This window comes from Myotis brandtii, unplaced genomic scaffold (genome assembly GCF_000412655.1).
Source record: "Myotis brandtii unplaced genomic scaffold, ASM41265v1 scaffold358, whole genome shotgun sequence".
NCBI classification, from domain to species: Eukaryota; Metazoa; Chordata; class Mammalia; order Chiroptera; family Vespertilionidae; genus Myotis; species Myotis brandtii.
Window position 1 is genome coordinate 751525 of NW_005363772.1, and position 18741 is coordinate 770265.

The window sequence follows — 18741 nt, forward strand, 5'->3', positions numbered from 1 at the left end:
CCATTTTTATTTTGTTTTATTGCTTAAAGTATTACAAAGAGTATTACATATGTCTCCTTTTTTTCCCCCTTGACATTCCATCGGGCTCCCTTACCCCCCAGTGTCTTCTGTCCATTGGTTATGCTTATATGCATGCATACAAGGACTTGTATGCATACTCCCATTTTTAATTAATTTCATTTTATTTTTTGTTTTGGTGAGGACATTTTACTCTCTAAGCAAATTTAAATTATACAATATGGTATTGTCAACTATAGTCTGCATATCATATACTAGATCCTCAGATCTTATTTTTTTATTATTATTGATAAAATCTCACTAAAGTTTTGTCCATTTTACAGGCCTGTTCAAATAAAAACCCATTGGCTCTCCTGAGTCTCTGTATTATTTATATTCATTTTTAGTTTATTAATTCTTCTAGTATTTATTATCCCTTTTAAACGTTTTTCTTTTTGCATTTGAGTCTATTATTATTTTCCCAACATCTTAAGTGGACAGTAACTTATTGTTTTTTTTTCTTTATTGATATGTAAGAACTTGATATTAAACAGAAGGTAACTATTTCAGCTGTATGTAAAAATTTTTAAGCCCTGGCTGGTACGTCAGTGAGTTAGAGCACCCATCCCAGTATCAAAGATTGTGTGTTATACCTCTGGTCAGAGGCATACAAGAAGCAACCAATGCATGTATAAATAAGTGGAAGAACAAACTGATGTTTTTTTTCTCTCTCTCTCAAATCAATACATTAAAAAATAAAAAATTAAATTATTATCACCAATAAGTTCTAAGAACTCATGTTTATTTCTACAAATTTGCCACACTCCAAAATTGTTTTTCTGCCTATAGATTAAGAGATTGTGAATATATTTCTAGATTTTTGAGGTTTTATTTATATTTGTTATTGATCTCTAAGTTAGTTACATTATTTTCAATAAATACTTTATGATACAAAATTCTACAATAATTATTGAGACATGATATAAGACCTTGCATATAACCAATTTTTTTAAAAAAATTATCTTGTGTATATGTGTTTGAGAAGCATACTTATTCTCTAAATATTGGATGCAGGGTTCTAAAAATTTCTATTAGATCATGCCTTTCACTTTTTCCAAGTATTCTGTGTCTTTAATAATATTGTATCGACTTAACCTCCCAATTATTGAGAAGGACATGTAAAATAAAGTCTTTCACAAGGATGGTTTATTTCACAATTTCTCCTTTTATTTCTATCAGTTTTGTTACATGTAATTGGAGAATATTTTAATAGGTGGATTCTAATTTAGAATGGCACTATCTTTCTGGAGAAATAAAACTTTTATCATTAAAATAAAAACTTTTATCATTATGTAGCAGCCCTCTTTATTCGTAGGAATGCTTTTTGGCTTGAAGTCTATTTTTCAGATACTGATATAGCTCCTTAGATTTCTTTAGAATGGTATTTGCCTGTTATGTCTTTTTTTCATTCTTGACTTTCAAACATTCTATGGACTGTGCTATTTTGAATCCCCACTAGCAATTTATGAAATTTATATCAGCAATTTGATGTGTCTTTTACTTGGCATTTGATGAGCTTCTTAGCTATATAAATCTATAGCTTATAAAATAGTTTGAGCCCTAACCGGTTTGGCTCAGTGGATAGAGCGCCCGCCTGCAGACTGAAAGGTCCCAGGTTCAATTCCGGTCAAGGGCATGTACCTTGGTTGCGGGCACATCCCCAATAGGAGGTCTGCAGGAAGCAGCTGATTGATGTTTCTAACTCTCTATCCCCCTCTCTTCCTCTATATAAAAATATCAATAAAATATATTAAAACAATAGTTTGAAAATTTGGGGGCATTATTTCTTCAAATAATTTTCCTGCCTTCTTTTACCCCCTGCCCCAGCTCACTGATACTCTATTTGTTATGTATTTTTTCTGTGTTTTTTTTCCTGAATAGTTTCTAATGCTATGTTTTTAAATGCACTAATCTTATTATCTGCAGTTCCTAACCCCATTCAGTATATTTTTCATCTGAAATATTACACTTTTAATTTCTAAAAGTTCATTCTTGAACTTTTAAAAAAATCTTCCATTCATTTTCTCATCATACTCTTGAACATATGGAGCGTATTTGTAATAGCTGTTTCACCATCTTTGTCTACTAATTCCAACATCTGTGCCACTTTGGGTTTGGTTTTTATTGATTGACTTTTCTCCTGATTACATATTATATTTTATTGCTTCATTATATGCATGTTAATTTTTAATTGTATGAAAATAATTTGAATTTTGCTCTTACTTTTTGTAATCTCATTAAATATTATTTTGGCTTATTCTGGAATGCACTTTTTAAACTTGGAAACAGCTTGATCCTTTCAAATCATGCTTTAATACTTTCTTTAGATCAGGTTCAGAATAGCTGTCAGCCTAAAATTAATTTGATTCCACTACTAAGGTATTATACCTCCCAAAGGCTAGATCCAATGGCCCATTTTCGGTTGGTAAAGACACAAATTTTCCTAGCCCCATGTGAGAACTGGGGATTAGCATTGCTGCTAGCTCTTTTCCGAAGATCCTTCATCTGGCTTCAGTAGTTTACATGCACATGCAGGGATCACTATTCATCCAAGACCTGTCAGAAAACCCTCTGCAGATTTCCAGGGAGTATATTGGTCTTTCTCTTTTTCTCTCCTACGCAGATCTGTCCTCTCCAGCACTGTCCTGAAAATATATCTATTAATCTGCCTTGGTATTCCTGAAATTTCTTGTGTCTCTTCAATTTAGAAAGACTATCAGGCTCTTCCTGGGCTCCCCACTATCTCCAGACAGGGAACTGGGGGCACTCATTGGAGTCTCTTCATTCATTGCCTTTCTCCCAGAAAACACTGAACTGCCTACTCTCCCATGCTTGGGTACATTTGTTCCATATGTTTTTCCTGGTTTTCTAGTTATTTAAGATAGGGTAGGTGATCTGATCTTTGGAAGGAGAAGCCAGAAGCTATTCATTTGTTGAACTTCTATTTTCAATTATCATAGAATTCATTTCTATTGAGCTCTTTTTACAATGATCCTATTAATTTTTGAGAATTTTAGATGCTTGTTCATTCTGTGATTTCATGATTTATTTTCCTAAGCATTTCATGCATATTTTTTTTATATTGTTTATGTGGCATTTTCAATATCTGAAGTCCTTAGAGTGTAGGCTAAATACGTCAGTATTTCTCCTGACTCTCATTCTTTATGGATTACTTCTTTGTGTGATCTGCAATTTTTAATTTGAGTATATGTTTCTTTCATCTTACTTTCTGGGGTCTTGGAGAACCAAATTAGAGATACGCTCCTTCGAGAGTGTTTGCTTGATTCTGTTAGGGTTTCAGGGGCACTACTAAACTTGAACACTAAGGCCCTGTGGTAGAGTTCATGCAGTAGGATTTCACTTCTCATGACACTGATCTCAGGATTGTCATATGACTTACTTTGGCCTATAAAATAAGAGAAAAAGATGGGTGCAACTTTGAAAAAAACCCTAAGAGCTATCACACATTTCTGCTATAACCTTTCTCTGTCTGTCATTAGACTACCATGTCCCAGGGCAGAGCTGCTCCTTAAGCCTTGTTTGATCTTGGATTAAAGAGAATGTGGAAAAAACTGTTGCTGACACACAATGGACATAAATATGAGTGAAATTTATATCACTAATATCTGGGCTTTGTTGTTGTTGTTACTATAGCATAAGTGTGCATATATGAAGAGGGAACCTTAGGTTAAGATCCACTACACCTCATGAGTTATCCATCCAAAGCTTATTCTCAAATCCAATGATGTTGGCATTGGTATTTGGTCCATGGGGAAGTCAAGGTTTTGTGATAGCTTATGGTGCAGTCCTCTATGTTCTGGACTCACCTTAAAATTTTTCTTCCTTATATTAAAATGTTGAAAATTTTCCTTTAATTACTGTAAGAGCATCGATACATTAAAAATGACTTTTATCCGAAATGAGTTGTTTTGTAGCATGAGGAGTCTTTGAGCATTTGTTCCTTCAAGTAGCCACATGTAAAAGCCCACAGTTTGGGGTGAATGGATGAAAGGGAGCAAGAATTAAGCATACTCTCCTGGTCCTAAGAACTCAAAACATACTTTCTCTTTGGTGATGGGGACTACAATTTTAAATGTTAAACCAAGGAAGAGAGGGTAAAAATTAATCCAGCCTTTCCCCTTCTAAGGTAAAGAATGGGTTAAGCTGCAATTTGCAATTGCAAAAAGAGTAGTATGCTAATTAGACTGGACAGCCAAATGACCTTCTGGACAACCTTCCGGAATGACCAGTGGGTGGGGGGCGGGGCTAGTGAGCCTGCTCCGCCAGGCCAGCCATGGTGGTCCAGTGCCCTGGCCCCTCCTTCTGCACTGGGAGAGGCCGTGGCTCCGCGGTCCTGGAGCCTCCACAGAGGCTGGACATGGGATGCAACCACAGTGCCTCAACCTCCCACAGCCCCTCCCCCAGCCGGCCTGGCCCCAGATCACCCACACCCCACCAGTAGGCGGGGGCGGAGCCAGCTCTAAGAAGCAGCTAGCCAGCTTCTGGTTGAGCCACACTCCCCCCCCCCCCCCCCCAACCCCCCCCCCCCCCCCCCCCCCCCCCTGCTTAGCCAGAATCCGGGCTCCAACTGGTGAGCACAGCGGAGGTGGCATGAGCCTCTCCTGCCTCCATGGGAGGCAGGCGGTAAGGATCAAGGGGTCCTGGACTGCGAGAGCACTGGACTGCGAGAGGGATGTCTGAGTTCCAGCTTAGGCCTGATCCCTGGGGGTTCCTAGACTGTGAGAGGGCACAGGCCGGGCTGAGGGCCCCCCTCCAGTGCACAAATTTCGTGCACCAGGCCTCTAGTCCTATATAATAAAAGCCTAATATGCAAATAGTCTGAATGGCAGAACCACCAGCGGAACGACCAGTCACTATGATGTGCACTGACATCAGGCCAGATAAGGTGGGTGCTAACCCCCCTCCCCCCCCCCCCCCCCCCCCCCCCCCCCCCCACAGATTGGCCCTGATTGCCAGCTAGGCCTGAATTTCATGCATCCAGCCTCTAGTAGTTTCTATAAATATGCAGAGAAGAATCAATTTGACAAAATTATTCAAGCCAAATGAAAAATCATAAAACTATATCACCTAGAAAATACAGAAGAGTCCAAATGAGGTCTTCCTTAGTCACTGTGACTATTTATGTATCATTAAATGTTTTATTAGGTTGATAGCTAATAAAAGTTTCAAGTAGAAACATATTACCTACATCCAGTCTTAAAACTTGTTACGGAGAATTAAGTGTTTTAAAAATTAAAATTTACTCTTTTTCATTGAGTTATTTTCACTTATCTGTTATTTCACTGTATACAAATAGATGTTTTAACTACCTCAAGAAATTTAAGGTGACCTATTTAGACCTCCAAGTTACAGCTCTTAAAAGCTGCAATTGCAATTTTATTTGATTTTAATCAAACTTTCCAGCCACTCTAAAGAGAAACTGGGGTAAAGTTCGCGTGTGCCAATACATGTGGCATAGCAACCACATGTTTTCTTATCTCTCACAGACCAAGCACAACCAAAAACCACAAGCAACCTTTATTAGCAATGACAGATACAAACTATAACGTTAGCCTCATGAAAACATTCTAAATAAGAAGCATCCTTTTCTTAAGTTGCAACTAAATTTTGTGTTATTAGCATTGCTTATCCTCTTCTCCAGACTCTTCTGTCACCATCATGAACAGAGCAATGGATAATTCATGCAATGAAAAACTAAACCAACAAGTAGATCGTTAAACTTTATAAACATAATATTAGATTCAAATACAGTATGTTTCCCAACTTGGGTCATTATTTAGAACTCACAATCAATTATTAATTCCTTCAATATTGACTATCTGTTTCTCATCAGCCAACCATACTATCATATGATTCTTTAAAATGTAAACAAAACCTTCTATAGCGGTTATATTCCAGTGAAAAACATCTTCAGGCCCTTCAGTACGTGTGGGTTTTTACAGACCTGCAACCCCTTCTCCACATCCTGGCAACTGGTACTGGGCTCTCTCCAACCATTACAACTGCTCATGTCTCCATAGGTATCAACCAAAAAATGTTTGCATCCTCTTTCATTTCTCTTCTAATTCTAGCTGTTTTCCACTACTCCACACCTCAACACACACTCAATTACACCAATCCTTAAAATACCAGAACTCGGTAGTTGGCATTTCATAGGTTAAAATGAATACTACCCATACGTATTCTACTATCAAATTACCCAGTAACAAAATATAGGAGATATTAGGGAGAAAAAAATGAAGAAATATTTGCATCATGTAATAGAAAGTTGAAAACAGAACCTATGCTCTTTGCCTTTGCCTTTGTTTGAAATAGGTTCATATCTTCTAATTTTCTCTTTTACATAGAATAATACATGGCACAAACATATTTTATTAAGTAGCTTTTTACCAAGGATTCCTGTATTTTGTGCCTATGTTACAATATTAAATACCAGATTAAAGAGACTTATCATGTCTAAGGTGAAGATCAGAAGTTTGAATTATTTTAAAAATTATCTTTTAAGTTAAAAATTACTTTTATACAGAGTTGATGCCTGAGTATATATTCATTTCCGGGTCTCAAAATATTTCTCCCCATATTTACCACCTAAAAAGTTTAAATCTGTTTTGATTAATACACCTCAAAGTTGTATTAATAGTAGTAGTCACTGATTATATTTGGATGGGAACCAAATGAAGCTATTTGTTCATTAAAACTAGAGAAACCATATTTTACTTTGACTGAATCAACACTTAAATATTAACGCCTGCTGATATCAATGGGAATCCTGAATAGAGTTCAAGGACAGTCTTTGGCCCTGGCAGTAATCCCAAGTATCTTGAAATAATAAGAGAACACATTTGAGAAAGAATGTGACACAAACAGTAAAATTCCAAATTCTCTATCATTTAGACATGCATAAATTAAATAGCACCAGTGAGTTAAACATATTCAGAAGGAATCTGAACCAATAGATAGGGCCGTGTGTGTGTGTGTGTGTGTGTGTGTCTGTGCGCGCATGTATGTTTGTGTATAGAGTAATCAAATAAAGTGACCATATAGTTTTAATGTGAAAGAATTCACTCATCTTTTCTAAATGAACAGAAAAGGCAACAATGAGTGCAAGCTTTGAGAATTTCTCACAGAAACTAAAGACCTTCTTATTATAATTTGTAATTGTCCATGGGTAACTGCACATTCATTTGAATTCCTGAAAGACTGAATCTTGTAAAGAGAACAAGATGGGCCCATATTAAAACTTTTAATGACTTTAGTAAAAAAAGGTGGAACTTTGCAGCCAGCTGGCTCCATACCGAAAGCCAGGCTGCACAGCTTGAACTTAAAGCTATCTTAACATAATGAATAAGTGCCAATAATTAGCATATGTAGTGTGAACAGGTTTGCTGGCACAAGCAAGTGAAAAACTCCAAGGTAAAGTTATTATTAGGGAGTAATTAGCTCTGTGAAGTAAATGAGTGAAACAATAGCTGCCAGCACTGACAATATGGCTAACATCTGACTATGTGGAAGATAACATTGTAAAGTATTGCTCCCTGAGCTAGAATCTGTTAATAACCATATGTTAGTGTAATTAATGCAGAGTCTTTTTGACCTGTTGTCACATAAGAACAATACTTTCTTGGAAACATTCAAACAGGCAGTCCCACACTCTGGGTAAGAAATAATTGTGAAAGTTGCTTATAAACAACTCTTACATCTTTTCTCTTTTTTTAAGAAAAGAAAAAAAAATTCAGTGAGTGAAAAAAGCTGAAGGACAGAGAATGAGACGAGGTAAAACTGCTTCTCGTCTGACATCCCAGACACTAAGAATTCAACTGCAACAGAATGGATCCTTCAAGGTGACTGGAATTCAGCATATATTTGGGCAGATTAAATTAGGGGTAGACAAAGTAAATTTTAATATGAAATTTTGAGCTTTATACAGAAGGCTTCACTCTAATTTTCACAGAAAATACACATGCACCTGTGCATGTGTGTGAGCGCATGTACACACACACACACACACACACACACACACACACACACACACCCCCCATGATGCAGCTTGAGAAATAATTCAAAACAATTTTAAGTTCCAATACTATTTAGCACCTTTTGCCCCTACAGCTACACTCCTCGGGAACAAGAACTGCATCTTATTAAATGCTTTATTGTCTGTGAGTGCTAACAATATCTTGCACATAGTACTATCATCAATAAGCATTGGTTAAATATAGAAGACACTTTTGGATTGTGAATGATTTTTGCAACACATCTAAAAATAGATTTGGGGAATGGGTAAGGAGATTACATAATAAGATTTCTAAGAGACAGTCTTAGATCATCCTGTAACAGAAAGCAGTATATTTAACTACATGGCTCTTCCATTCAACAATTGTTATTATCCTTCCATTTCTGCTTCTTGTATTCCTCTCCTATTTCCCTCACCCTTTTACTCCTCCTCATATATTATTTTACATCTGTGTAAAGTCTTCATTATGTTTACAATGTTTTCATATACAATATTTCACAATTATTTTCTGTGCCTACAAGTTTACTAATCTTTCTATTAGTTCACAATTGGTTCCATTAATTTACTAATCTTTCTATTCATTGTGATCAAATTGACAGCCAACATTTGTTAAAATTGAATTTAATAATGAAAATCTTGAATACATATTTTCTAATGACAATTGTACTTTCTAGTGCAAAATATGCAGAACCAACTATTTTCCCTTATATTGTTCATCGAATATAAATGTTTTCCTAAGACTTTACAAGAACCCTCTCATGGAGCCATGGCGTAAGGTATTAAAAGTGCCAAGACTAGTTGACTATTTCTTTCTACCAGTTTGTATGATTCTACAATAACAAGGTGAGGGCAATTTATCATGATACCTAATGGATTTGGTACCACCAGCGAGACAAAGTACTACAACTGGCAGAAATCTCAGGGCCATATTCCCCTGTAATAGTGATGAATTAATAAAATAATTGATGGTACTATCTATTTAGCTCTAGGATTCTAGACACACATTTACACACATAAATGCACACACACATACACACTCTATACATTTAATTTCTTGTCAAAGAAGGAATAGAAGGCATTCATAGCCTTCCTTAGTTAAACACGCTTGTAAAAGTTATTAATGATAATACAGTTCATGATGGAAATCCAGTTCATTATATATTTGGTATGTTTTCATAATTATGAATTTTTTTTCATCCAATCTTATTTCAAAATTGTATATGAACAATATAAAGAGGTGTTACTTGAACAATTCTGGGTTATGGCTAAACTCAGATTAACATTAAAATCCTCTACCTATTAAAAAAAACTTCTCAAATATAGCTCATGAATGAGAACACTCATAAATTCATTAATAAGCATTTCAACAAACTATAATATAAAGTTTTCATCAATTCCTGCAGAAAGCTTGGTAACTTTCAAAGCTAAGCTGTATTAAATCTTGATAATTAAAGAAAGTTTGAGATTTAAGGGAAGCTTGTTAGTAAGTTTCTAACCCTTTTTAGAGGAGTCGTTTTCTTTAGCAACGTTTAATCCTTCACAGACTAAAGTAGCCAAGTAAGAGAACGCTGTGCGTTTGAGATCTCACACATTCATCTTCTCACTAAACATCTGTTTAAGGCCTGTGTGATCTACCTGTCAGCACCCGTGATCCATAAAGTGTTTGAACCTCCTGCCACAAACCTCTGAGCTGGTTTGATCAGAGGCTTTGCACACGCTAATCACACCCTTTATCTTTCTAATGTTAGATGGGAGACACACCACACACAGACACACACACACGCACACGCACATGCACACGCACACACATACACACACACACAGCAAGACTGTCTTCCCAACCTGACTGTAATTAATCTTTCCAAGGGGAAACCTGCCTGGCTTGAAAAGCAAAGATCTGATGGGCTGCTGCTCTTTTTTTTCTATAAAGGCCTTATTTTCCTACCAGGCATCTTTATTCTTGGGTGATACCCTTTACAAACCACCTTAACTGTGGCTCAGTGACAGTGAAACAACCTTCAAGATCACCTTATGAATGAACCTGTTGGTAACTTTACCTAAGAAAAGAAACCAATGAAAGGGAGTTCCACGGGAGCTCTTTAAATGATTCTCTCTTTTTAACTGCACGCGGGAAGAAAGCAGCCAGCACGGGAAGCGGGGAAGCGGTCCCCTTTTCATGTTCCTTGTAAGCTCCTCTCTCCACTAATAATCCCACTGCTACTTTTCTCTAGCTCAGTTGCACACCAATGTACCAAGAGCTGCAGGGGCTCCTACAGAGGGAACATTTAACATCTTTTTTTTTTAACTGTTTAAAGTAATGCTTTATGCATCTTGCCTCTTACCACTATTTGCTTTTTATTGCTTTAAGTGAGATTGATGCCATGGTTGAAATAACTTGGAATGGCACTGATATTCAAAATGTAATGGACCATTCCCAAGGGACATAATCCCTTGTGTAATAGTTTAAAAACAATTTGGAACATAGTAAACAAAAGGCAAAGACGGGGGTGAAAAACACTCTATGTCAGCCATAAAAGTAGATAAAAGAGTACAAATTGCAGTCATCTGATGATCTTTCCCAATTACTGACCCTCGTGTGAAATATTATGTTTAGTACTTATACACCCTATTGAAATTAAAGACCAAGTGTTATTAGGATGCACATAAATCCCACAAATAAGATATTTAGTCAATTGCTGGATAAATTCTATCTTGTTAGGCAGATAAATTCTTATAGGATTGGGTAGCATGGACTAACTTAAAATGAAAGCATGTCTAATGCCTGGTCCCATTAAATTTACAACAAAACTCCTACTAGTATTAAAATCTCAGGAAGTCTCTGCTGCAGAGGAACAAAATATAATGCAGCTCATGATATCTTTGGCTAAATGAAGAGAATTTAATTGTGTAATACAAACTATTCTAAGTATTTTTGTATTAGAGAAAAATGCATTTATTCAAATAGGTCAAAATATTTGAGTTAAAAAACATTAGGTCAATATACAAAGTTCAAATAAATAGTATTTAGACTTTTTTATTTATAAAAATTCTGTTTTAAGAACTAAAAACATTAACAATTGGGAATTTTTATATTTAATAAAGTGTTCTATTAGCACTTTAATGTTAATATGAATTACTTACTTATCTGTGGGTGATAGGATATTTTAGTCCTAATCCGATGTTATTATAAATATATTTGAAATAGTAGCACAATGAGATAGAGGCTATACGTACAACTGTATCTATGCAACTCACAACTAATATGGTTACAAATAACACTTCAAACAGTATATCAACACTTAAAATGCGTGCTTTTAAGACATTTTAACTTAACTCATGGTTTTAAAAATTCTCGATGATGTCCAAATGGGCAGTAATAGAATTTCCTACATGTAAGGACTTATGAAATCCTATATAATAAAAACGTAATATGTTAAGTGTCCGAACTATTGGCCGCTATGATGCGCAATGACCACCAGGGGGCAGACACTCTGACTGGTAGTTCAGCTTGCTGCTGGGGTCTGGCTGATTGGGCCTGGGTGTGAGGGTCAAACATGCCCTGGAGCCCTCCCGCGGTCCCTCCCCGGCTTGCCGGCCCCCATTGGCCCAGATTGGCCCTATCACGGGCCAGCCGAGGGACACCCACCCGTGCACAAATTCCTGCACCGGGCCTCTAGTAAAGAATAAAATCATTAACTTGGGTGGTGCTATAGGACCAGGTTTAAGTTTTATTCTATTGAAAGTATTGCCTTAGCCCCCTGGCATAAACTTTTCCCTCAGTCCTTATAAAAAAAGCCTATTCATTTTCTTGGCATCATTGAGAGGTTTGTTTTGCTTCAATGCTGATGCCTTAGGTCCCCAAATCTTTAGAAGGCACTGGGTATCAACAGAGATTTACCAGCCCTGGCAGATTTGGCTCAGGGATAGAGCATAGGCCCATGGACTAAAGGGTTCCGGGTTTGATTCCAGTCAAGGGCAGGCTTGATCCCCGGCCCTGGTGGAGGCACGTAAAGGGGGCAACCAATTGATGTGTCTCTCTCACATCAATGTTTCTCTGTCACTTTCCCTCCCTTCCTCTCTCTCTAAAAATCAATGGAAAAATATCCTAGTGTGAGGATTAACCAAAATAAAAATAAAGGCCTACCATAGGACTAGATTTTTAAGGTAACTTCTAAACATAGAAACAAACTGCAGAAATTCTTGTCTGTTGAGTTCCTTGGCCCTGGCCATTGAGTAAATTAGTATAATTTCAGGAGTGTGAGTCAGACCAAATCTCCATGGCTTTAGCTTAACTTCAGGGAGGATACAATGCCATGAAATTTTGCATCCTGAATAGGCCAGAACCTTCTACACTAAAGATAAGAGAACATTTCCCTCCTCCCTCTCCTCCTCCTCCTCCTCTTCCTCCTCCTCCCCCTCCTTCTCTTTCTGGCACTGACTAGTTTTCTAAATAGGCACCTATTTCCTTATTTTTAAGGCACAAACCAAAAATTGATTTACCACATATATAAATTTTCAAAAACCAGTTTGAAAATGTTGCTGATTATAAAGATTATTGATTTAATTAAAGCATCATGGAGTTTCAGAGAGAATTTTTGTTGTTTATACCAGCCTTTTATAGATGAGAAAGTTGGGGACTTTTAATTATTTTTAATTGTGTCTTTATTGAGCAATTCATATGCTTCTCATGAGAGAATCAAATATACAAAGATAAAGTGTATATACAAAGATGAAGTCTATTATGATTCTTCTTTCAATGAGAAAGATAAAAAATTGCTTAAATAAGTGTAACACACGGTACAAAGTAGCAGGACCAAAAAGAGGTATAGAGTGGTAAATGCTACAGGAGTTCAGGGGAACTTTTCTAGGAAGATTAGGGAACTATTATAGATGAGAGAACATGTAAATTTGTCTTAGTTTATGTGGCTATACTTGACATGGGAAGAAGAAATAGAGACTATTATTCCAGAAAAAGGAATCCACATGGGTAAAACACAGAGGTCAGAGATTATAAAAATATGAGGAACAGAAAAATAGTTGTTATCTGGATCATCAAGTTCATAAAAGGAAATAAGAGAAAATAAAGTTAGAAAAGTAAGCTAGCAACGAATGATAAAGGTTCTTAAATGACAGGCTAGTAATGAACCATTTAATCTCATAAACAGTTGAGAGTTGTTCAAGATTCTGAACAAGGGATGGCCATCAGGAAATGTTCTCTTAAGACTGATCTGACAGCAAAAAATCATTGACTAGTACACTTAGAACAAGTTAATTTTAGACCCTGGTCCAGTAGCTCAGTTGGTTAGAGGGCCAGCCCAATACACCAAGATTGCAGGTTTGATCCCTGCACAGGACACATACAAGAATTAACCAATGAATGCATATAAAACTGGAACAACAAATCTCTCTCTCTCTCTCTCTTTCTCTCCCTTTCTCCCTCTCTCTATCTCTCTCTCTCCCTCCCTCTCTCTAAAATCAGCCAATAAATAAAAATGTAAATGAAAAGCAAGTTAATTTTATGGTATGCAAATTATACCTCAATAGTATTTACAGATTTAAAAATAAAAGACTGATCAATGAACAGCAGTGCACAAGCAGTCTGGAGAGTAAAGCTACTAGAGTGAGACAGAATAGGTAGTCAGCCATTGCAGAGATGAGTGAAATAAAATTTGAATTTGGGGTCAGGAAAGGGGAAACAAAGACAGAGGTAAGAAATATCATAAGTGCAAATCTATACACTATAGAAAGTGGAGTGTGAGGGGGAGGACAAAATAAATTCAAAGTTTTGAAGTTAAGTGATTGAGAGGCTGGAGATTTTGTCATTAGCTATTTCTAGATCACAAATTCATAAGACTAGAAATTTTTCTGTGCATATCTGTGACCTATAAAAGAGAAAGGACTATATCAGTATGGGAAATACTAAATCCCTCTAGCATGAATGTAGTCATTTAGTAGTATTTTGGATGCAAGATTTACATGGGAAAGTAAATGAATTTTGGAATTTTTTACTATAGCATAATATTAATTGTATTGTTATGAGCACTAATGAGTTTTGGATGGAAGTTTTGCTTAGTTTAATATTTAAATAGTTTGAAGCTAAGATAAAATGAAATGTTTTTCATTTTTCTCATAATAATGGTAATAGGAAGACCTATCTATTTTCCTGACAAAATGCTATTTCCATGGAATTTTGATTGTGACAAAGTCACTAACTCAAAATTTAATAGTCTTTATTTCATGATGAGAAGTTACAGACACACACATACATGGAAGAATAATAAAAAAAAGACCCCTTATAGGATTAGAAAATGTCTATTATATGTGGTACAGAATTTTACCTGATATATTTTCAGTGCTCCATATAATATCAAAACATAATTTTTAGTATAAATCCACTATTCTGGGAGTCCTTAAAATTATAAAGGCAAAGTGTATAGTTCTATTTTCCCTAAATTATCAATGTACTAATCTTATTAAAAACATAAGAGGTACCTCATTTCTCAAAGAGATTCTATTTTGCCTTTTTGTCATGTTTACTTTTAAATTGTGATATATTATGTGTCACTTTATGAAAATTCTGTTACTTGATTAAGGCTATACCTCCCAAATAGAAAATAAACTAATAAGAGAATGCACATCACACCATACATTTGAATAGTTTTCATACAATTTTAAACTTAAATCCATCAATTAATAATTACCAAGCACATTCTGTGTCTTGTTTTGGAATGATATTTGTCAAAATTTAAAATATAGGCAACAAAGTCTGTGTGTGCATCTATACACAAAGAAAATAGTTATGCCTTTGAATATGTATTTATGACAAATCAACAATGCTGGCACCCATCTGCTGTAGATCTTTGAGGCAAAATATAGTATTTAATTAATACATTTGAGATTAAAAGCATATTTCTGTATTCTGATGAATTATATGCATTTCTGTATATAAATGCATTTTTATGAAAACATATGCTGATCAACTTGGTATAGCTTATGAAACATGAGGAAATGATAGCTATATGTCAACAAAACTAAACAGAAAATTTTTAACAGGAACCTAAAGTGATTGCAATCAGAAAACAGAACTGAAAGACTTTAAAATATTATACCAAAAAAGTACTGGTCCCTCCACATGGAAAATCCTGGTTCTTCAGAAGTAAAGAATTCACTCCATTAGTAGTTCTATTTCTTAATCATCATCATCTTTGTCACAGACACTACTGATAATTTTCTTTTTAACTACCATTTATTAAGCGCCTTCTGTTAGCTGGTCAGTAACTTGGTGCTTTAATTATTTCTAATGAGCATAATAAACTTGAAACAAAGATGTACCATCTATATTTTAGAAACGAGGAGAGTGAGTAAATGGCTCCAGTCATACTATGAGTGGCTAGCAAAGCAGCCATTTCCACTGTGTCCCGTTTGACGGAGGAGTCCTTGCTGTTTTCACTGTACTTCTCATATCATATAACCATGTCAGAACAATGCCAATACACCAGCCACCAGTATTAAGTAAAAAAAAAACAAAAACTTAAAGATCTCTTGTTTAAGAATCTGACTGAATTCATCAACTATTTTGGCATCATAGCAGACATAGCCCAAGAGTGATACGTAATTCTCTTTTCCAGATGGTCAGAAATCTAGTATAGGATGATTAGTATAATAAAAAGTATCTAACACTGGCATTTAAAAGTTCTTAATGATAAAGACAATTTGTACAGATTTCAACAGCTGAACTAATGTGCATTAGGTACAAATGACCCTTAGGCTACCTCGACATGCTCAGCAGCCTCTATTGATTATCACCTCAGGAGAAACCAAACAGCCAGAATTCACCTGGAGGAAACATATGATTACAATCATCATCATTAATTATGAACTTTACACATGCAGTACCACCTAGAATTTCCATATGAATACACTGGAACTACCAAAGATTAAATACCTTTTTAAGTTGATGCAACTACTAAATGATAGTCAAATTTAAACTAAAGGTAAGTTCAGAATGCTATCAACTTTGTCACTAGATCATAATTTTGTATCATTACAAACTACAGCCACATTAAAAAAAACAACTATACGGTCTGAACAAAAGTTAAAATTTACATATGTATGGGATGATAGAGCAGTGGGTTTGTTGACAGTGTTCTTGGCAGTCATGCGTTCACTCTTCTCTCTGCTCAACACTTTCTCAAAGGCACAAAATACCCAGTAGTTAAAATAACTGTGGTACAATGTAAAATCTTAATAGCTGTGATATGTTGAATTGTGTCCCCCCAAAGAGATATGTCCAAGTCCTAACCCTAGTATCTGTGAATATGGCCAAAATTATTTGCAGTTAGGGTTTTTGTAGATGTAATTAAGAATCTGGAGATGAGACCATCATGAATTTAAGTTAGGCCTATATCCCCAAACTGGAGTTCTCATGAGAGAATAGAGAAGTACATTTGAGACAGAGATGCAGGAGAGAAGACGACGTGAAGGTAGAAGCAGTGTCTGTAGGGATGTACCTACAAGACAAGGATGTTGCACAGCCAACGGAAGCTATGGGAGAGGCATGCATTCTCCCTGTGAGCCTGCAGAATGAGCCAACACTGCCCATATCTTGATATCAGACTCTGGCCCCCAGAACTGTGAAAGAATAAACTTCTGTTAACCACCAAGTTTGTGGGGATTTGTTATGGCAAGCTTATGACACTAACGCATTAGCTCCTCTAAAATTAGTAAATAAAAATTTTACTTCCCTGATATATAAAAATTTCTTATAATCTTTGATTATATAATGAGTCAAACATCATTAATTCAGACCTAAAGGATTTCTGGGATGTTGACTGTATTCATATTATCTGAATAATGAACATTGTGGCATCATGTAATTCTCCTTTAGGTTTTATGTTCCACTAATAGTATTAGAGACAGATGTGTTCTTGTTCTCTCTCTCTCTCTTTAAATTATTTGCTAAAATAATATATATTTTGTTCTATGACTATATATATGCATATATATATATATATATATGATATGGCAAAAGTATGTTTACAGTTGTGAATACGCAAAACAGTTTATTCTTGTATTTTTATTTATTAATTATTGTATTATTTTCCATGTAAGCAACTGTAGCCTACTTTTGCCCCACCCTGTATTGGTCATGTTTTCTGGCTGATACATTTGCTCAGCCTTACTCTTTTTAGTATCTATGCAATATTCCATAGTATGAATGTACAATATAAATTTAACTCCAAAAAGTATAATGTAAAGGCAATAGCAATAAGCTAATTTTCATACGATAAGTTACCACTGAAGTCAGAAATACTTAACAGTAATTTTTAACAGTATGTCTACAGCTGTATGTTATTTTCTATTTCAGTATGTCTGACCTTGAAGTAACATGATTTAATATGTATAAAAACCTGAATGCAAAAAATATACTGAAGTATTAGCTATATTTGAAAAGAAATATTGATTTTTCAAAAGGATAAATCAATGTAAGTATTCTTTGAATGTTCCACTTAAATCTTAAAGTGTCATTTTTTAGTTAAACTATTTATTGATAAAGTTTTGATCAAATATCTATGCATGTAGTAAGGTACACCAGTACGAAGAAATCGATATTAATTTTATGTAAACATTTAATGTATAGTGAAATTTTCTGGAATTGCTTACAACTGTCTTTTTGTGAAGCTCAGGGTTTCCTAGTTTTAAAATATGACATTGGCAAAGTTACTTTTCTGTAATTTATAACAAAGTCTGAATCTTTTTATTTCATATCACCTGGTTAGTAAAATAGGATGCGGTAAATATTAACAAATTTGAAAACAATATTTTAAATAAAATGGTTTTAACCCCACACATATTAATTTTATATCATAGGATAGGTCAGTGACACTTAAAAAGGTCATATAGAAATTATATTCTTACTCCTACTCTGCAGAAATCCCATTATTATTCTAAGTACCTAACAATTTTTATGACCAATAACAACATTAGTAGTTATCCACTAAATACAGCTATGCCAGGTTATTGGACACAGCTGGAAGCAAGATTCCAGTTGTGATGAAGCAATCAGCTGCTCCCATATGGACCTTTTAAAGAATGAATTCTATACAGAAATACGAGTGGTAAAGAATGCAGCAGCTTAGCACAGAGTCCTATTAAATGATGATAAGAGGACAGAGTAGTCATCCCTCTAAAGAAATACTTGGCCTTAAGCAATTGTTACCAATTTAGTTAACAATTAAAGAACTTTAATCTCACTGTCTACCGTTCAAACATGATTATCATTAGTAAATACATCTTATGAAATTTGGATTTAGCTTAAGTATTTCCTGGTCTCTAGAGACCTCATAAATTTTTTATAACTAAAAATTGATTTAAATCCTTCATACAGATGATTCTAATTTATTTTTTTTCAAATTTACCAAAACTTGGAATCCAAAAATATAGAAGAACCTTAAGTTATGCAACGCATAGACTATACTGTGACCCATTGTGCAACTAAAACTAAAGTTTGGGAAATCATATAACTTAGTGGGCTTACATATAAATTACTTGAAAGATTCAGAAAGTAGTGTAACGCCTGAATACTTTGACCAAGGACAAAGTTAACTCAGAGATCAAGTCAAGAATGTTTCCAAAAGCTAGCATTTACT

General features: G+C 35.2%; 1 protein-coding gene across 6 annotated transcripts in view; it reads right to left on the bottom strand.

The window, feature by feature from the left end:
- The window catches only part of SOX5 (SRY (sex determining region Y)-box 5), a 414575-nt gene that overhangs the window by 176062 nt on the left and 219772 nt on the right, over nucleotides 1-18741 (bottom strand). The gene's annotated exons all lie outside the window — the stretch shown is intronic.